This window comes from Notolepis coatsorum (assembly GCF_963971535.1).
Source record: "Notolepis coatsorum genome assembly, chromosome: 4".
In the NCBI taxonomy this organism is placed as follows: Eukaryota; Metazoa; Chordata; class Actinopteri; order Aulopiformes; family Paralepididae; genus Notolepis; species Notolepis coatsorum.
In genome coordinates, this window is record NC_140168.1 from 182192543 (window position 1) to 182215017 (window position 22475).

Below are 22475 nucleotides of genomic sequence, written 5' to 3' on the forward strand. Positions count from 1 at the left end.
TCTGCTGAGACGAACCACCCACAAGACTAACCCTGTGGTAGGCATTTATCCCAAAATACTGGAACAAACGCTCTTCAGTAACAAACCAAGTGAGGCAAAACCCCTTGTGTTACTCAACAAACAAATTCAACAAACAAATTCTAATACAAACAGGTGCTCCATACAATCTGATTTGACTCACAAATAGCTTCTAAAACCTATACTGCAGTCAAAAGAAGGACTGCTAGGCCCACCACATGTCTAATCTAACAAAAAACACTTACATCAGGTCCTAACACACTAATTACATTTCCCGGCCCCCTAACCTACCTATCCTGAAAGCTAATGCACTGTAGACCTAGCTTTCTTCAACCACACCTGCTACCAGCCAAAGATCATATACCAATCACTTCTTTGACTGCCCCAGGAGTACGTGGTACACAGGAGGCTAACAACAGCCAGAAAACAATGAAATTACCTACCTGTGGTGTCCACTAAACTAAATATTTTAAAGCATACCAGTAGTCAAATCAAATTATAAATTAAGAGCATACTTACCTGTTTGTAGACCGGCTAGAGCCCCCATGTTACATTCAAGCCTAACATATGGCTCGTCAAGGCCTTGAATGCGACGTGGTGGACACAGGACACTGGACAAAAGTGTATCAAAAATAACTATTTATTTACAACTAACTAAATGGACAGAAATAGTGGGAGCTGGGTGTTCCAGACTCCAAAGTTAAATAACAAAACTAATAGCAATAGTTCACACTAGGGCTGGGCGATAAAACGATAACGATAACTATCGCGATAAATTATTTCCTCGAAATAAACATGAAACGTGGTCGCAAAGTTTCGATATATCGATTTTCCAAGCTTGGCTCCGTTCAGCCTCGGCTCGGCTCAGCTCACTCACAAACAACAACCAACCTTACGTGATGACGTGCTACGCACAACAGCTAACAACCAATCAGTGAAGGAGATGGCCGAGATCGACGGAGACCCGGAACCGGAAGGAGACCCAGAGCGGTAGGACTCACTCAACAACAAGGCTTGCTAGGCTAATTAGCTTGCACAGCGTTGTTTTATATATTTACGTGCCGAGTATGTGTGTGTGGTGAATTCTGAGGCCACGTTTATAGTAGTGGGGGTATACAGTGGTAGTCGTTTCAATATATTGTGGCGGAAGAGAGTATTTTAGTGTGATATTTAGCACATTGTCATGGAATACACCGCGTAGAAGCAACAGGCTGGCTAGGTTAACTAGCTTGCACGGCACTGTTTTATATATTTACATGCCGAGTATGTGTGTGTTTTGAATTCTGAGGCCACGTTTATAGTAGTGGGGGTATACAGTGGTAGTCGTTTCAATATATTGTGGCGGAAGAGAGTATTTTAGTGTGATATTTAGCACATTGTCATGGAATACACCGCGTAGAAGCAACAGGCTGGCTAGGTTAACTAGCTTGCACGGCACTGTTTTATATATTTACGTGCCGAGTATGTGTGTGTTTTGAATTCTGAGGCCACGTTTATAATAGTGGGGGTATACAGTGGTAGTCGTTTCAATATATTGTGGCGGAAGAGAGTATTTTAGTGTCATTTATTGTCATGAGATACTCCGCTTGTCGGCTAACTGCTAACGTGCGAGGACTGATGACGACATCAACTCGACTTGAGACATTCGCAGCAGCATATTAGAAGTTAATTAAACTTGACAGACATTATATCGACGATAATTATCGATATCGAATTATATGAAAATAATTTAATAATTTTATCGCGATAACGTTTTTGGTCATATCGCCCAGCCCTAGTTCACACTAAAACAATTGGCAGTGTTAGGGGTGGGAAAGCTGGTGGGTGGGGATTGGACGTTGTGGACAGCGACTTCTACAGGTCGGTTGGTGCGCCTGTACAGCAGAATCAGGAAGTAACGGGGGCAGCGTGAGCCTCCCACGCGTTACTCCTTGCCACTGAGAGATCGCGCTGTTCAGGTGAAATGATGCGACGGCTGCCTCCTCGTGTACCGGAGGGGACATGTGATGCAAGGCTTCGTCCTCACTGCAGCCGACCAGTGGGAGGCATAGTCTAGCAACGTTCGAGACAGGGGAGGGGAGAATTGAAGGGTGAATTGGCGAGGCAAAATTGGGATGGGAGAAAAATAGAAAAATAAGGAGAAAAAAGTGGATAAAAAAAAATATATATATAGAATAAAAGAAAAAACAATCGAAAGCCCGACTATACTCAGGTTTTGGCGCTCAACGCATGGCGAGATAACCCGACTATAGTCGTGGTTGGCCGTGAATGAGTTAAGATAAGATAAGATATTCCTTTATTGATCCCCTTGGGGAAATTCAGTTCTCTCTCTCTCTCTCTCTCTCTCTCTCTCTCTCTCTCTCTCTCTCTCTCTCTCTCTCTCTCTCTCTCTCTCTCTCTCTCTCTCTCTCTCTCTCTCTCTCTCTCTCTCTCTCTCTCTCTCTCTCTCTCTCTCTCTCTCTCTCTCTCTCTCTCTCTCTCTCTCTCTCTCTCTCTCTCTCTCTCTCTCTCTCTCTCTCTCACTGAGGTGTCACTCTGAAATCCTATCCCACTACCAGAACAGGAAACCCATTACGCCGAGGTCCACTTACAAGTTCAAACGATCCATTTCAGATTTAAAAAAAGCAACAACAATAAAAAAGAACTCCACGGTATACAGACAATGACGGCTCTAAGCTTCACAGACTTCATTGTTATTCGCCCGATCCCCCTGGAAAGAGGGAAGCGTTTCGGTGTCTGATAACCAACTAAAGAAATAAAGTCTCCAGTCATGTAGAAGTGTCCTCACTGCATGGCGATGTGTACATGGCCCTACCGGAGAGAGCGAGAGGGGAAGCCAGAGATAAGCGACTCGTTAGCCCACACATGCACCGCAGATCCTCCGCGTTGTTGTTTCTAAGCCCTGCTCTCCTGCTCTCCCTCAGCTCCATTCGCACAGTGATTACAAATTCTTTGTGTATTAATAAGTCCGTTATGTACACAGTCAGGCGCACGGTTTATATTCTTTTTGCCCTGACTCATGAATAAAACATTTGCGCGCAAACAACACACTCTCTCGCGCGCACACATGCACGCACACACACACGCACACACACAGCATGTAACTGAAGGGGTCCAGGTCAGCAGTGTGGAATTTTTGGCTGCCCGGGTCATTATTGGCTGCTGGGGTCTGGCAGTGCACACAGCGGACTGGGAGCCTAGCAGAGAAAAACAAGCCAGAGCGAATGCATGCGCGCGCACACGCACACACACACACATGAGAAAAGGGAGAATATAGGGCAGAAGAAGAAAGGAGAGAGCGGACAGAAAAAGAACAGTAATGCAGGCAGAGGAAAAGAGAGGGGGGGGGGGGTCACTGGGCAGGGCCCTTTTCTTTCTTTCTGGAGTTGAGTCTTTAGCTCCTGGCCTGAGCCCATGCAGGGGGGGGGGGGGGGGCAGGACTGACGTGCGGGACGTGCTGCTCTGAGCCATCAGCTGCTCTGAGCCATGAGGTCTAACTCACGCATTAGGCACCCGATGCTAGTAAGCATTGTGTAATAATAATCTTTTTTTTTATGACTTATACTTAATTGAAGTTTTTTCTTTTTCCACACACAGGACATCAGGACAACAAAAAGTAATGACATGACATTTGAATCAACATATGTCGGTCCTGAAAGACAACACACACCCCTAGACCACTAACATCAAGACTATACAATGACAACACCCCACATGGGAGAAAAAAAGAAAACTCGTTGTGTAATATATCTAATCTCACACAGAGATGTCTGTTAACAATATATTTGGTTGTTGTTGTTGTCTCAGACACCTGATAACGTTGTGTGTGTGCGCATGTGCGTGTGTGTGTGTGTGTGTGTGTGTGTGTGTGTCATGGGGCAGTTTCAATTAGAGGAAACCTACTATGTCAGGGCTAGATCCACAAAGAATGGATTGCACGGAGCAAGTTGCACCCTTACTTACAATTCATTATGAATTGAAAATGGGGGACCCTGATGAAAGTCTTTCTCTGGTCTGCATCCCCTTAACAATTGTGTGTATTGAGCCATACTGTATTGTACCCATTCTGCAATCTGTTAATAAAATTTTCATTCAATTAAGTATATGATCTACAAGCATACTTGAACATTACCACCCATGTCCCATATTTTACACTGGAGATGATGTCAAGTTTACTGCCAACAGCTCATCTTAATACCCCCCCCCCCCACACTCCTCTGTACTCATTCATAGCCTTCTCTCCGTATAAAATATCCATTAGGGCCTTCTCCTTCTGCTGCTATAGAGTCCCATAACGAGCAGCGTAATATAAACGTTTAATGTGATAATAACAGTATGTTCCAATGAGTTTGCCTTCCCTCTCCCTTCCAGATCCCCCAGGGTGGTGTGAGGGGAGCAGGCCTGGGCTTGGGCTGTGTGGCACCGACTCAGCCTGGTGGTGGTTGTGGGGGTACGGCCCACGGGCTGCCACTGCCACACCCCCCCCCTGAAACGGGGCCTCAAAAACAGCCCCATGCGCACAGACACACTGCCATGCCAAAGATGGATACTGGCAGGTGAAGTTAGATGAAGCGAGCAGTCATCTAACCACATTCTGGACTCCCGAAGGACGATACAGATGGCTGAGGATGCCTTTTGGTATAAAACCAGCAGCAGAAGAATATCAAAGGAGGCAGCATGAAATATTGGTGGGCCTAAAGGGGGTGAGTGTGATAGCAGATGACATTTTGGTGTACGGATGTGGAAACACCAATGAAGAAGCGATGGCTGACCACGACGGAAATCTCAGAGCCCTGCTGCAGAGAGCCAGAGAGTCCAACTTGAAACTCAACAAGAAGAAACTCAGGCTGAAGCTTCCCAGCGTGACATACATGGGTCATCGTCTCACGGCAGAAGGTTTGTGTCCAGATCCGGAGAAAATCACTGCCATCCAGAACATGCAGATGCCGACAGATGTCAAGTCACTCCAACGGCTGTTGGGGTTTGTTAACTATCTGTCAAGGTTCCTACCTAGTCTATCAGACGTATGCGAACCACTGCAACGACTGACCGATAAAGACATAGAATGGACATGGTTACCGAAACATGACGCAGCACTAGAGAACATAAAACACTTGGTCACACACCACCCAGTACTCAAATACTACGATCTCAAGGAAGAGGTCACCCTCCAGTGTGACGCCAGCGAGACAGGCCTAGGAGCAGTCCTCCTACAACATGGACAACCTGTAGCATTCACCTCCAGGACGCTGACGCCCACAGAACAAAGGTATGCACAGATAGAGAAAGAATGCCTAGCCATTGTGTTCGCGTGCGACAAGTTCGACCAGTACATACATGGCAGAGACTATATCACAATACACACTGATCACAAACCACTGGAAATTATCTTTAAAAAGTCTTTACTTTCAGCACCCATGAGGCTACAGAGGATGCTGCTCAGACTACAGAGATACCAACTACAGGTGATATACAAACAAGGCAAAGACCTACATGTGGCCGACTTCCTATCCAGGGCGCCACTACCCAACACGGTGCACACAGAGATGCAGACACCAACCACGATCTACGCCATGGGCCTCACTACGAAGGAAATAGAACACGTAGAGCACGCAAGTAACATCAACATCTCCACACAGACGCTGAAAACCATCAGAACTCAGTCAGCACAAGACCCAGTGTTTCAAACACTACAAGCGAGAGTCATCAAGGGATGGCCAGAGTACAAACAGGACGTAGGCCACTTACTACATCCATTCTGGACCTACAAAGAGGAACTCACGGTCGAAAATGGACTTATACAGAGTACTCATTCCTACAGTGTTACACCCCATGTTCTTATCAAAGATTCACACAGGCCACTCAGGCGTAGAAGCCAGCCTCAGGAAAGCCAGAGAGACCGTCTTCTGGCCAGGCATAACGAACGACGTAAAGAACTTTGTCAATGACTGCTCCACATGCAACGCAGTCCAACGAAGACAACAAAGGGAAACACTGATTCCCCAACCAATCCCTCACATCCCATGGTCAAAGGTGGGAATGGACTTGCTCACAGTCAACAAGTCCACATACCTCATCATGGTGGATTACTACTCAGATTACTGGGAACTAGACGAGCTGGCAGACTACACATCATCTACCGTTATGGAATGCTGCAAAAAGCACTTCAGCAGACATGGAATCCCTCACATTGTGTTCACGGACAATGGGCCTCCGTTTTCAGGAATAGACTTTCAATGTTTTGCGCAGGAAAGGGATTTCAGCCACAAGACATCATCACCCTACCACAGTCAGAGCAACGGCAAAGCAGAGGCGGCAGTGAAAATAGCAAAGACTCTGCTGAAGAAGACCATCCTGGATGGAGAAGACCCATGGAAAGCCATCCTGGCATGGAGGAACACTCCAACAGAGGGTCTAGGGAGCTCTCCAGTGCAAATGTAGCAGAGTGAAGTTGTTATGCTAGATCATGGACAGAAAATTTTATCTTTCATCTTAAATAAGTAGGTCAAGACGGAAACACTCTTATTTTGAAGGAACAAAGTGGACCGAGCTCACTCTAGTGTTTTGGAGGGGTGCCTTGGTTATTAGTTTATATTAATTTCCTCATATTGAGTTACTGATTCTCCAAACGAAATCCCTTTTGGTCTTTTATAATGGGTTTAGAGAGGATAGGTCATCTTTCCAGTTGAGTATTTGGTGTACTGTAAATACTTTAAATAATGTAAATAATGGTTTAGCCGGTTCGACGGCAGGAGAAACGCCGGCGGAAGTGATCTGCCTCTTTGAGTTTAACGTGAAGGAGAACAGAGGTGGATTCCACCGGCTATGACGGTAGCTCACCACCATCTTGTTGTCCTGTTTTTGGTTCGATAACAGATCACCAATAAAACCAGATGTCAATTGAGTACCGTTGTCGGAGTCTACTTCTACACCACACCAGACACAACGCAGATTGGATCACGCTACAAACTGGTGCCGTGACCCGGATGCCTTGGGTGGTGTGAGTTTAGGGGGGGTGAATGTAACGGGTGTAAAACTCACTCCCCAGAGGCATCCAAACTGAGCGCTTAGGTTTGGAATTAAGGGAATTCCTTTCTTGGCCCAGCGGTTTGTGATGTCGCCCGCAGTGCAGACGCCTGGGGTTCGACTCCCACTCAAGGCATGGTCGAATTCGTGGCAGGGGCGAGTTGGCTCTGTTACACTGGTGCCGTGACCCGGATCAACTGGTCAGCGGAAGCCGACCACCAGTGTTGCTGGAGAGACGTGGAGGCTTCATGTGCGGCCTGGACGCGTGGAGGCTGCCAGCGCGGCCTGGTCACGTGGACGCTGCATTCGCCGTCTGTTCCTGAGGAGGCTGGAGAGCACTGAATCCTTTGAAAAAGATATGGTCTCTCATCAAGTTTATTGATTTCGAGTGTGTTACCTAAAACAAGTAACGGTAAAAGTACCATTTGATACTGAAAATGACTTTGAACATAGGAAACACTCCTACAGGGAGCTTGACTGTGGGGAGAGGGAGAGGGGCTCTAATGTACACACCAGTTATGCAGTCTACTCCGGCGAGTCCAGGTTTTTCAGGTCCCTCTAGTCCTGGAAGGGAGAGTGTAGAGGGTCCCTCTGAGAGAAATGCCCCACCTTTAATTTTCACCCCGGTTGTTCCCTCACCTGGTGAAATGAACAACACTAGTGTTGAAACATCCCCCAGCCAAATGGCCAATTTGATAAAATCCATTGGGTCAGAAATAGGGGAAGCTATTAGAATGACGTTAATGCAGAACACAACCTCGGGGATTTCACCTGCATTAGCTTCTCAAAATCCTCAACAAATGTTCCAACCTGACCAATGTGGGAATACCGTGATTGATGCATCCAAAATCAATCTTGTGTTACGTTCAGATGCAAATGCCCCACCCTATTTTAGAGGGGACAGCACAGATAAGTGCTCTGTTTTTGAGTGGGAGGAACTCATGAGGACGTATATCAGAAAGAAAAATAACTGTACTGGGGCTGAACAAGTTGAGGAGGTTATGAACAAGCTAATGGGGAGGGCCCGGGACGTTACCAAAGTATGGATGCGTAGCAACTCAACTGTCAGTGAGGTGGGTGTTATTTTTAGCATTCTGAGGCAACATTTTGGTGATATTATTCACTCAGATCTTCCGTTAGCTGACTTTTATGCAGTCAAAGCATATGCAAGCAAGAATCCTCTTGACTATTGGATTAGGCTTAACAAAGCAGCAGAAGCCACAGAGCAGTGTCTTCTTAGTAAGGGGGAACCTCAGGCTAACCTGAGCCAGCACCTAGTTCTCATGTTCATTCGTAACTGCCCTGATAAGGAGTTGGCCTTAGTGTTCAAAAGTAAGCCATCTCGTGAGTGGACAGCATGTGAGGTGCAGGAACACTTGGATGAATATTTGAGAGAGCACAGAGCGAGTCGAGGTCGGTTGACACAACATGTGGTCGCCATTGAGTCATCACAGGAGAGGGTGGTTGTTAACCACGAACAAAGCGCGTCACCTATTGCTGTCAGTAGTCCAGAGTTAGAGCAGCTGTCGTCTGTATCTGAGAATAACACAATGGATAGAGTTTTGAGAGTGTTAGAGATGGCTTTAGGCAACAACACTCAGTCTGTACAAAATGGCCCCTATGTACAAAATGGCCCCCATAAACAATTCCCCAAACATTCTCAAGAATGTCAGGTTTGTGGCAGTTTGGAGCACAACACTAGGACGCACTGTAGGACGCACAGGCTGTGCTTCAAGTGTCTCGGTCCAGGGCATATCGGTATCTATTGTGGGCAGACCACTCATAGACAGCCCCCTGGTCAGAGACAGACTGGTCCTCCTCAGGAAAACTAGACGGCCCCCATTCAAAGGAGGACAATGTGGGCCCCTATGGTTTTTCCTCCAATTGTAATGATGCTATTCAGTCTGTATATACGTCCGTTTGTGAAGCAGCACCCAAAGACAAAACAGTAATTATGCAGAATGTGACCAGAACATCCCAAAGTGACGGTTTATTTTTCACCACTGTATTAACAGGAGACAAGGTTGAGTTACAGGGGATGTTAGATAGTGGATCCATGGCTACTTCTCTGCGTGCAGATGTGGTTCCTCGGCTGAGGGAGGCAGGAGTAGTAACGGGTGACTTGATATCTACTACCAATGTTGTTCTTGTGGGTTGTGGTGGGAAACAGACTAGTCCGGTGGGAACGTGTGAGCTGAAACTTAAGCTTTACGGTTTTGAATACATAGTACCAGTCCTGATAGTTGAGGGTCAGGTTGATGAGCTCATTATAGGCACAAATATGATGAAGCCCTTAATCAGACAGTTCAAATCCACTGGGGCCTACTGGCGCATATTGGGAAAAGCTGAGTCACCATGTCAGGATGAAAACAGTCAGTTTATCAGGTTCATGGCCAACCTTGAGAGATGGAGGGGGGAGGAAATTCCTGACAAAGTGGGAACAGTCAAGTTGAAACAGGCCGTGACACTTGAACCTATGAGTGAGCATGTAGTGTGGGGTCGTCTCCCACCCAGGACAAAACTTTCTATGGGAAGTACGGTTATTGTTGAGCCCAGCGCCTCTCGTTGTGTGCACCGTAACATACTAGTTGGCAGGGTAGTTACACCTCTCTGGGGGGATGGGTGGCTTCCTGTCAAGATTATAAACCCGACTACCAAATCTATCACCTTGAGAAGGAATGCAAAAGTGGCTGACGTGTATCCATGCATTGCATTAGAGGATTTTGACAGTGATACGAACACGACAGTCCACCAGAATGCCGGTAGAGTGAGTAGTGGCAGCTCTCACGGCAGTCTCACAGCTAGGAGTTGTGCTAGCAACAATGTAGCTAGGGGGAATGATAGACTGGCTAGTCTAGGGCTCCAGAGTTGATGACTGTCAGGTCTCACCAGTCTGGAAGGATAGACTGACTGACCTAATTGAGAACTATGAGGATGTGTTTTCTAGACATCGGTTGGATTGTGGTGAGGCTAGTGGCTTCTGTCATCGTATCCGACTGACTGACGATCGGCCCTTTCGGTTACCTTACCGGAGGCTCTCCCCCGCCCATTACCAAAAGTTGAGAGAGACTCTGAACGAGATGGAGGACAGGGAGATAATTAGGAAGTCGAGTAGCGAGTATGCATCCCCACTTGTTCTTTGTTGGAAAAAGAATGGTGACTTGAGACTGTGCACAGATTTCAGGTGGTTAAATGCTCGCACGGTGAAAGATGCACATCCCTTACCTCACCAAGCAGATGTACTTGCAGCGTTGGGAGGCAATGCCTTTTTCAGTTCTATGGATTTGACATCCGGATATTACAATGTCCCACTGCATGAGGATGATAAAAAATACACTGCTTTCTCCTCTCCTCTCGGTTTACATGAATATAACCGTATGCCCCAGGGGCTTTGTAACAGTCCAGCTACGTTCATGAGAATGATGCTCACAATCTTTGGTGATCAGAACTCACTGAGTCTTCTCTGTTACTTAGATGACCTTCTGGTCTTTGGCAAGTCTGAAGAAGAGAGCTTGCAGAGGCTGGAGATGGTATTTCAGCGTTTACGAGAACACAACCTGAAGTTGTCTCCATCTAAGTGTCAGTTTCTGAGAAAGTCACTGAAGTTTTTGGGACATATTGTTTCTCGGGAAGGGATAGCCACAGACCCTGATAAGGTGCAGGCTATAGTGGGTGTGACGGAGAGCGATATTATGGAGTCGGATGGTGTCACCCCGTCTGCCAATAAGATCCGGTCATTCTTAGGAATGGTGGTGTATTATCAACATTACATTGAGAACTGCTCTGTAGTTGCAAGACCACTGTTTCAGCTGACCACGGGTGTGAAAAAGCTTAGTGCAGCAGACTGGACTGTGGAGTGTAGGGAGGCCTTTGAGGCGTTAAAAGCCGCATTGGTGGGACAAGCTCTGTTGGCTCACCCTGACTTTTCTCAGCCATTTCTATTGTCTGTAGATGCATCCACTAGTGGACTGGGAGCTGTGCTTTCACAAGTGCAGGAAGGGTGTGGCACAGCCAGGCCCATAGCTTTTGCTAGTAAATCTTTGAATTATGCTCAGTCTAAATATCCAGCTCATAGGCTTGAGTTTCTCGCCATGAAATGGGCTATACACGACAAGTTTAGCCATTGGCTGCGAGGACATAGATTTACAGTGTGGACAGATAATAATCCACTTAAGTACATCCTCACAAAGCCAAAACTTGATGCATGCGAGCAGAGATGGGTAGCTAAGCTGGCACCTTTTGATTTTGACATTCAGTACATTCCTGGGCCTAAGAATACAGTAGCTGATGCACTGAGCAGGGAGCCTTTTACTCGGCCTAGGGTGATGCACAGGCTGACAAGGACCTCGTATGATGTCTTGTTGAGGGAGGCTAAAGGTTTGGAGGTGGATGACGTGCAGAACATGTTCCGTCTTACCTGCGAGGAACCAGAGGTGAGGAGGAAGCCTAGGGTTGTCCACCCAGAGTTCCCTTAAGGCCAGTGGTGAGGTGGGTAGTGACAGTGGGAGCATATCCCGTGAAGAGGTATCTGCTGTACTCCACACACATCGCTGTTGGGAGGATGGCGCAGTTATGAGAGCAGTCTCTCATGTGCAGCAGTTAGAAAGGTTGGTGTCCATGGGACAGAGCCCATTGCCTGTCCTCACTCATGAGGAATTGTACGACAAGCAGTGCCAGGACCCTGTTACTAGTAGAGTCAAATTCTTTGTAGATAGAGGCCGCCGCCCATCTCGAAGAGAGAGAGTTCATGAGTCAAAAGAAACAAACCGCACACTGAGACAGTGGGGAAAACTCACAAACAAATTAGGAGTGTTGTACCGTGTTTCAAAACACGCTGTGAGTAAGAAGAAGGTCTTTCAATATGTTGTACCGAGCGCGCTGAGAAGACAGGTGCTGAAAGGGGTACATGATGAGGCTGGTCACCAGGGCCAGCAGCGCACATTGTGGCTCACTAGACAACGTTTCTATTGGAACTCCATGGAAAAGGATGTCAAAGAATATGTGAGTCATTGTAAGAGATGTGTACTGAGCAAAGCACCGGAGCCTGAGGCTAGAGCTCCGCTGGTATCTATAGTCACCACTGCACCGCTGGAGTTGGTGTGTATTGACTTTTGGTCGGCTGAGGATGCCAATAATAAGTCCATTGATGTGCTTGTTATAACTGACCATTTTACCAAACTAGCATGTGCTTACCCGTGTCCCAATCAATCTGCCAAGACAGTGGCCAGAGTGCTCTGGAATAATTTTTTTTTCTGTTTATGGTTTTGCAGCCTGCATTCATAGCGACAGAGGGGCTAATTTTGAGAGTGCACTCATAGCAGAAATGCTTCAGATGGCAGGGGTTGAAAAATCCCATACCACGCCATACCATCCTATGGGAAATGGACAGGCAGAACGTCTAAACCGCACTTTAGGTAATATTATCCGTGCTTTGCCACCTCGTTCCAAGGTGAAATGGCCTCAGATGTTGAACACATTGACGTTTGCTTATAATTGCACGGTGCATGAGACCACAGGGCTCCCACCCTTCTTTTTGATGTTTGGCCGCACCCCAAGATTACCTGTCGATGTCATGTTTGAGAGTGTCCTTTTGGATGGAGATACGGTGGATGTGGATAAGTATGTCCAGTCACTGGGAAAGGATCTGAGGGAAGCAATGGCACTTGCTCAAAAGCATGCTGAGAAGCAACAGACCAGGCAAGCTGAGGTGTATAACAGACAGTTAAAGGGACATTCGGTAGAGAAGGGGGATCGGGTCTTACTGGCAAATAAGGGGGAGCGAGGCAAGAAAAAGCTAGCTGACCGCTGGGAGAGTGCTGTCTATACTGTAGTGTGTAAAAACAGTGTGCTGAACATATACAGTATCCGTCATCCTGTCACAGGGAGGATTAAGACTGTTCATAGGAACTTGATTATGCCCGTCAATTTCCTGCCTCTGCCGTCATGGGACGAGCCAGAGATTGAGGTGTCTATTCCTGGCACTGTTCCGAGTGAGGAAATGACAGATGATTCTGATCAGGATGAGCTGAGAACTGCCCGGTGGGTTGCTCATCTTCCTGAGTCCAGTGTGGAGGGGGTAGTAGATACCATGACAGGGACGGGTATATCAGAGCCAGCAGAGGTGCAGGTGGGAAGTATGAGTAGTGATCAACATCATAGAATTACACTTGAGACACATAATGGTGGGGAGCAGGAGTGTAAACTGAAGAAACCACGCCACTTTTGGATGGAGGGACCAGATGCAGATGTTGAATCAGAGGAGTCATACTCTGTAATTGTTTATCAGGATAGTGATCAGTCGTCAGACACGACAACTGTGGAATCAGGCACTGAGGACATGATGGCTCCGGAGGAGGCCCCTAGTAGTTCATCCTTACTTGTACCAGTGTGTGAACCTGAATCGGCCATTGTCACTGTCATACCGAGTGTAGTTGGGGTTAGGGATGCCCCGATCACGTTTTTTGCCACCGATACCGATCACCGATCGTCGTGATCCATATCGGCCGATACCGATCCGATACCGATTGTTTTTGATTAAAAAGAAATAAAAAATTATTTTATATAAAAAGTTTTTTTTTTTTTTTTTTTTATAAAATATATATATTATATAATTAGACTTGTACTTGTATTATCTGCGACTGCGAGACATCGCCACCACGCAACAAGTCAAAATGCTCACTATCTGCAAACAGCTCCACTGTCTGTGTGTACTCTAGTAGCCCAGCTCAAAAGGATTCTCCGGCGCTGCAGCGGGACCCCATTGGTAACGTTAAGTGCTTTGGTCGTTTCACATTCAGCAAGCCCTCAGCTCGAATACGCATTAAATCAATGTTATAAGCAGTGTTGTGCTAGTTACTGAAAAATAGTAACTCAGTTACTTTACTAGTTACTTCATTTCAAAGTAACTTCGTTACTGTACTAGTTACTTACACCCAAAAGTAATGAGTTACTGTGAAAAGTAACTATTTAGTTATTTAAAAAAAAAAAAAAATGCTCAAGTCCCATGCCCCATATACTCAAAATCGGTTGATCAACTTGACAGTTTCCATTCACATCACCGAACTCTGCTAAGCAATGTGGTCTAGAGCGTTTCATTATATATTCCCTCCCCGCTGTATGTATATTTCTCTCCCACCCACCCACCCCCTCCTAATGTACAGTCCCCTCCCCATCATATGTATATACTCTGTCAGGATCTAGGGGTAACAGTACTGTATATTTGAATACCGCTTATGTCACAAATGTATCAGTACTAAATACCTATATGTCCCTATGCCATAAATGTCATGTATGTTGTGTATGTCATAAATGTCTATATGAATTGAAAATGGGGGACCCTGATGGAAACAAGACAAACGTCTTTCTCAGGTCTGCATCCCCTTAACAATTGTATGTATTGAGCCGTACTGTATTGTACCCATTCTGCAATCTGTTAAATAAAGTTTTCATTCATTCATTCATTCATCCATTCATTCATTCATTCATAACCATCTTGCAGCGTTGTTTAAGATATCAATCAAAGCATTGCAACGTTAGAATAGTTAGGATATCAATTGTGCATGAAAGGACTATATTTATATTGTTTGATTAGTATTATGAGATTCCCTGGCAGATTTCGTACAGTCAAAATCCGTTGATCTTGAGTTTCAGTGAACACATTGCACTCACCGTCACCAGTCTGCGGTGGTCGAGATGTAACGTTAGTCCAGTTGACTCCAGCAGCCCTTCAAACATGTTCTTTATCTCGTTTCCATGTTGTATATTAATGATCTCTCCAAGTAGTTGCTAAATGGTTTGTTAGTTCGTTATTATTACTGCGTTCTTATTATGTAGATTCATAGCGAGCGTCCTCTTGTTGTTTACTGTAGAGAGCGTCTATTTCTTTCAGAACGTCAGTGGCCAATCAGAAGTGCGAAAACCAGAATGAGGCTACGGAAAGAAATAATAATAATAATAATACTTCGTTTTATATAGCGCCTTTCAGTCTACAGTAAACAAAACAAACGCAGGCGAAATAAGGACGCTCGCTATGAATCTACATAAAAAGAACGCAGTAACGAACTAACAAACCATTCAGTAACGTAAGTAGCGTTACTGAATTTCAAAAGTAATGCGTTAGAGTACTAGTTGCGGCAAAAAGTAACTTCGTTTCTGTAACGCGTTACTTTGTAACGCGTTAGTCCCAACACTGGTTATAAGACATTGATATCAAGAGCTATCTGTAGCTACTGCTAGCCGGCTAGATGACGTTAAGACAGAACTTTAGTTCAATGGGACATTTCGTTTTGAACAGTAAACGAACGTCAGCTAACGCAAGCTAACTGAGGTATGAACATGAACTACTAGACTTTCTGGATCATTTGTTGATATCAGGAGCTATCGGTAGCTAGCCGGCTAAATACCGTTAGACAATGCCTACTAAACGTGAATAGTTGACTGGGTAATTTTGTTTAAACAGTAACGATAGCTAGGTAGCTAACGTTAGCGCAGGTCGAATGCAGTGCACTACAGACTCGAGCAGAGGAGCCGCACCTCTTTGTTTACAAACTCTACACGGGGGCGGGCGGGGCTAGGGAGGAGGAGCAGCGGCAGTTTGCAGGTTGTGTGTGTCTGAGACAGACAGCGAGTGAGAGCTTCGCTTGATCGGTTTCCGCTATCGGCGAATATGACTAATTATCGGAATTCACAGATTGCATATTTATACTGAGTATCGGCCGATAACGATCGGTGGCCGATCGATCGGGGCATCCCTAGTTGGGGTACCTCAAGGGGTTTACACTAGGCTGGGGAGGTTCATCAGGCCAGTTAACAGGCTCATTCAGACGATGGCTGTACAAAGAGTCAGGGCTCTGCTGTCATCTTAAAAGATGACATAATTTTTTTTTTTTTTCTTTTTAGTGATTCTTTTTTATTACTATTTTTTTTTCTTTCTTTTCTTTCTTTGATTTTGCTGTTTGATTTTCTTTGAGTCATACTGGTAGTTATGGTTGTCTATTGCATTAGACATGATTTAGTAATGTTGGTGTATTCCATGGTATAAATATGTACATGGCATGTTTTTTTTCTATGGTTAGATAAGGGATTAGCTACCCTTTATTTTTCCTGATTCTTCATCGGATAGCTTTTGAGCTGGTCAACCTATTTTCTAGGTTTGGAATTAAGGGAATACACCGAGTTACATGTGACGCGTTGACTCATTGTGATAATTTTTTTTATTTTCTATTTCTTTGGTTTGTACTTGCGCTGTTGAGTTAATTGAAGGGAACACTGTCCATAATCTGGCATAAAACAGTAGGGGTGAATGTAGCAGAGTGAAGTTGTTATGCTAGATCATGGACAGAAACTTTTATCTTTCATCTTAAATAAGTAGGTCAAGACGGAAACACTCTTATTTTGAAGGAACAAAGTGGACCGAGCTCACTCTAGTGTTTTGGAGGGGTGCCTTGGTTATTAGTTTATATTAATTTCCTCATATTGAGTTACTGATTCTCCAAACGAAATCCCTTTTGGTCTTTTATAATGGGTTTAGAGAGGATAGGTCATCTTTCCAGTTGAGTATTTGGTGTACTGTAAATACTTTAAATAATGTAAATAATGGTTTAGCCGGTTCGACGGCAGGAGAAACGCCGGCGGAAGTGATCTGCCTCTTTGAGTTTAACGTGAAGGAGAACGGAGGTATGCACTTTCGGTTACCTAATAATTGGTTGAATTGCTATGTATAAATTGTCAAATTGATTTATGTTTTGGTTTTGGTACTGAAATCGTCCTGTGTGTGATGACATTAATTCGCCCTGTGTAAAACAGCCACAGTACCGTCGTGTGCTAACTCGTATTCTGTTAACAATAACAGGTGGATTCCACCGGCTATGACGGTAGCTCACCACCATCTTGTTGTGCTGTTTTTGGTTCGATAACAGGTATGAACCGTTGTTTTTGTATTTCGGTTTAATTAATGCTTACACACTGTCTTTCATTTCATATTATTTCATATGTTTTACTGAAGTTGACTTGTATTGAGTTACATGTATTTGGTAGTAGCCAACATTTGCTGTAACTGTGGATGGCGCACTGTTTTGAGTGTGCGCGCGCTCTTTGAGTTTAACGTGAAGGAGAACGGAGGTGGATTCCACCGGCTATGACGGTAGCTCACCACCATCTTGTTGTGCTGTTTTTGGTTCGATAACAGATCACCAATAAAACCAGATGTCAATTGAGTACCGTTGTCGGAGTCTACTTCTACACCACACCAGACACAACGCAGATTGGATCACGCTACACAGAGACTCATGTCCAGGAGGACACGGACACTCCTGCCCACCAGGGACACGCAGATGAAGCCCACCGTGGTGAGGAATGTCATTGAACGGAAGCAAGCCAAAACAGTGACAATGAAACGCCAATATGACACACAAGCACGGGACATGCCTGTGATCATCCAAGGACAAACTGTGAGAGTCCTGCTTCACCCCAAAGACCCAGACAGTAGATGGTCACTCGGAACATGCATCGATCAACACAGTGACCGCTCTTACATCGTTCTGGTAAAGGGAAGGAAATACCGCCGGAACCGAAAGGACATCCGGCCAGTGACAGAAAAGATCCCTATATCCCCTGGGGAAGAACTAATCGACTGGGATACAGAGACTGATACAGACACACCAGAGAATAGAGAACCACAGGTCGCAAGGGGGGAGTCAGAACATCACCAAGACACCCAAACCCCGCTTCTGACACCATCTTTGGTGTTCGCTATCAAGTATGACACTGATGGTATTCAGTAGTGTACTTTATTGAACACTCGCATCAAGTCCAGCTACTAGCATACAATGCATATCCTCCAGTCTCCTTCTACAGTCTCTACATATGACTCGCCTCTCTCAGGTGGAGAGCGCCCTCTCCTGGCCTGGTGGAGGTATCGTAACATATATGACGTAGGACGCGTGTTTATGTGTGCGCGCATTTCTGTCAACATCACACCTGACCCCCCCCCCCACCGCCCGCCTTTGCTCATATTTAACAGAACAATATTTACCGTGAACGTGAGTATTATTATTATTATTATGTAACAAACGATGGAGTTCTTTCATTAAAGATTATAGAAGCAGCAACATTTTAAAGTTGTGTAGAGGCCACTTTATGTGTGTAACTTTAAGATAAGATAAGATAAGATAAGATATTCCTTTATTGATCCCCTTGGGGAAATTCAGGCATCATAGCAGCATGGGGGGGAGGGGGGGAGGGGTACAGGTAGTAAAACAACACAGTATACAGGTAGTAAAAGACAACACAGGCAGTGTAAACAAATTGATCAATATGGTCAATATAATTTACTATCTGACTAGCTGAGGAATATTCACATTATTCACAGTGTCACATAAGGTGCAGTATGCATGAGGTAGTGTTATAATTTACTATCTACTGAGTATACATTAATCAAAGTACCAGGGTAGTCTACGTTGTCCCCCTTGGGTTCCTATAAGTCCCAGGTCAATGTCTGGTAGCAGTCGCTGCCCCCTGTTGTGGGGCCTGGAGGCTGCTAGTCGCTGCCCACTGTTGTGGAGCCTGATGGCCGCTGGTATGAAGGACTGTCCGAGGCGGTTAGTTGAGTGTCGGGGGGGAATGAGTCTGTGGCTGAACGAGCTTCTCATCTTGACTAGCTCGTCGTAGAGGGGGTGGTAGGGGTTCTCCATGATGGCATCCAGCTTCCTTATCATCCCCCTCTCTACCATCACCTCAAGTCTAGGTAGCTCGACTCCCACCACGGAGCTAGCCTTCCTCACCAGCTTGTTGAGCTTGTTGGTGTCCCTTGAGTTGATGTAGCGGGATTCTCCTCTAGATTTACATAATAGCGGCGCTGGGTTTCCAGCATGTGTCAATGTTCTGTTCGAAAAGTAACTCCATTTATAGCGTTATCTTCCCCACCACTTAATCTATCCAGACCAACGCAGAGCTGGAGCGATTGAAGTGATGGACTGAGAGACGGTGCCACGCAGCAATCAAAAGAAGCAGACAGCCTAATCTCGGCTTTCAATTGTGTTGGACACTACACTGATCCCGTCATCTCTCTCTCTCCCTCTCTCTCTCTCTCCCTCCCCCTCTCTCTCTCTCTCTCTCTCTCTCCCTCTATCTCTCTCTCTCTCCCTCTATCTCTCTGTCTCCCTCTCTCCCCCCTCTCTCTCCCCCTCTATCTCCCTCTCTCTCTCTCTCTCTCTCCCTCTCTCTCTCTCCCTCTCTCTCTCTCCCCTCTCTCTCGCCCCCTCTATCTTCTCTCTCTCTCTCTCTCTCTCTCTCTCTCTCTCTCTCTCTCTCTCTCTCTCTCTCTCTCTCTCTCTCTCAGAACACGACGGATTGGAAACTTTTCCACACAGACTGTTTTGCTGATAGGAGAGAGAGCATGTCAATAATAAATAACGGCTTTCTTGTGTTTGTTTTGACTGCGAGTCAAAGAGAGTAGACAACGGTAGATTTATGCTCTCACACTCACACGCGCGCACACACACACACACACACACACACACCCAAGCCAAATAAAGCAAAACCATTTATATCAGCTATATTATGCTTTTGATGACAGCCTTGTCAAATATTTAGTTAATTTGTATTCTATCGAACCAACTTACAATCACTCGATTTTTTTTAAGGTCCCAGTTGTAGCCACAAACACAAACTATGCATAACATCAACAATACAAATCAATCAGGGTAATTCAGTCCTTGAAGTGAATTAAGAAACGTTCCGTACCTGACGCAACAAACTTGAGGTTGAAGAACTGGTGATGTTAAAATGCCACTTTTCTTTATCACTTGTCAGCTCAGCTGCACCGTTTGCATCGTCCAGTTGTTCACTTTTTAAACTCTAGTTCACTATGTCGTTAGTGACCGACGCGCGAATGGTCCTGTCCGTGTGTCCCGTGCGCTCTGACGCGTCCCGTGCGGCCCGCGTTGTGTCCGGCGACATGGATGGAAAGGTTTCCCTGGACGCGCGGAGGCGCGACAGCACTTTAAATAGCTAATCCCCGGACCACGGTCACTAGACACGCCTGCTCCGGTTCTCTCTCCCCTCCCTCCCTCCCTCCTCTAGCTGCCTCTCTCTCTCTCTTCCCCCCTGGCTCCCTGCTTCCTCTCACTCACTCCCTACACTCCCTCTGACACCTCACCCTCCTCAACACAAGGTTTTCCTTTTCTTTACTGATGCAGCGAGACAGCAAGCCCTATGGGGACTAATGGTGTAATAATGCCTCAACTCTGCATGCACTTCACGTTAAATACATCTTTATTTCCAGGACAAACAGGGATATAAGAATGTATGCTGCAGAGATGTCACACGGATGTATACATAGTTATATGACCATAAATACAAAATAAATATTTTATCTCTCTCTAACATAAATATTTTATGTTATTGAAATCACTAGAACAAATAGTGCACCAGACTTCTGGCTTTTGAAATCTGTTGTTCCAGGCCTTGGTAGTTAAGGGGGGAATAAACATGCAAGCCACACCATGAACTATTTACACCATTTACTATTTACAATTTTTTTGGTTTCTTTTGTCCAAAAAGTTAGTTTTGACATAGTTGTCATACTTTTTCCCAAATCAGTGACCCACAAGGTCAGCGGGCAGCGGCCCTCCTGCTTGTCCTGGGGTTGATTGGCAAATGGAAGGACGGATCCAAGAATGCTGCATCTTTACTGTCACGCCAATGTATGTGCCAATAAAATCCTCTCACTTTATTATTATTTTCTTTTTTAAATGTATACATTTGTAGAGCGGCCGGGTAGCGCAGCGGACTAAGCGTCTGTCTACCACGGCAGAGACAGTGGGATCTAATCCGGCTGCCGCAGTGCCTCCGGCTTGGTCGGTCGTCCATACTGACACAATTGACAGTGTCAGCGGGTGGAAAGCCGGTGGGGTGGGTCCTGGTCGTTGTAAACAGCGACTCCTACAGGTCGGTCAGGGCGCCTGCACAGCGAGGGAGGGAACTGGGGGAGGTAGTGTGATCCTCCCACACGTTACACTTCCCCAGTGAGAGTCCTCGCTGTCAGGTGAAAAGAGGCGGCTGGCTGTCGGAGGAAGCATGTGATACTAGGCTTCAGCGCTCCCTAGACCGGCAAGTGGGGGGCAAATGCATGCAACGACCAGGAAGGGGAGGGGGGAATTGGCATAACGACTAAATTGGGATGGAAGAAAAATACAGGAAAATATAGGAGGAGAAAAAGTAGATAAAAAAAAATTATACATTTGTAAATACATATAATTCTATGGTACAAATGGAATAACAATTATATGTCATGTTACAACAATACAATCAAAATGCACAGAGAATCTACACATTATGTATTGTGCTCAAGGTATTCTACTCATTATTTGGGCTGTTGGGTTGCATGCAGACTAAAGCAGATGAGGTGAGTCTCACGTTACTCTCTTCCCCATTTCCATATCGATCAGCTCGGCAACAAGCAACATGGCCTCTGATTCGTCGACAGACTCAACCAATATGCATCATGTTGCCGTCAGTATAGGCTTCAGGTGCCCCTAACAGCAACAACAGAAGCTGCTTTCAACAAGGTCATATGGATAAATTATCACAGAAGACATTTACAGTTGTATTTATTAGTTTTATAAAGTATCCAAAAGGACACAGAGCTTCTGAAAGGGCTATGATCGCTCTCTGGAAAGCCACTGTACAACGGTAAGCTATCTACCAAAAAAGGGGGCAGCTAGCATGCACACATTGCACAGTAACGTGAGTGCTCTGACATCGTCAACCCCAGGGGGGTCAGAATTTCGAGAACGACACACTCAAATACCAGTCATACTGAAATTATGAATGAATGAATGTTTTGACCTCAGTCTGAGGAGCAGAGCTGTATCTGATCTGAGGAGCAGAGCTGTAGCTGATCTGAGGAGCAGAGCTGTAGCTGATCTGAGGAGAGTAGGGGGCTGTGGCGGTCGCCTTTCTGTCTGTGTTTGCGTGTGTTTCCTCCGGTTACCTCCCCCCACAGAGAGTCATGCGTACAGGTGTATCAAAGAGTGTGATATACTCCTGCCAACTAGCATTAGAAGAAGAAGAAGATTACTTTATTGTAATACACACAGTCCTCATATCCATCCTAGTTAGTAGTTACACATAAACGGCACGGTGGTGTAACTGTGGTTAACACTTCCGCCTCACAGCTAGAAGGTCCAGGGTTCGTTCCCCGCTTGGGGACCAGGTTTCCGCGTTGCCAGGTACCCAGGTGGGGTATCTCCCGGGCCTTTCTGTGTGGAGTTTGCATGTTCTCCCTGTGCTCGCAAGGGTCCCCCCCCCCCCCCCCCCCCCCCCCCCGATAAGAGAAACCCAATGGAAAAACATGCACAACAGATAGCTAACGAGACGAAGACGGACAGGAGCACTTGGATTGGTCCCCGGGGCACGGCCCCACACCGCAG

General features: G+C 45.8%; 1 protein-coding gene across 1 annotated transcript in view; it reads right to left on the bottom strand.

Annotated features, from left to right (window-relative positions):
* Nucleotides 1-20071, bottom strand: part of LOC311227768 (uncharacterized protein C17orf114) — a 42314-nt gene extending 22243 nt beyond the window's left edge. The window contains exon 1 of the mRNA XM_084313555.1: nt 19786-20071. The gene's annotated coding sequence lies outside the window, so the exon portion shown is untranslated. The remainder of the gene's footprint in view (nt 1-19785) is intronic.
* Nucleotides 20072-22475: the final 2404 nt, after the last annotated feature.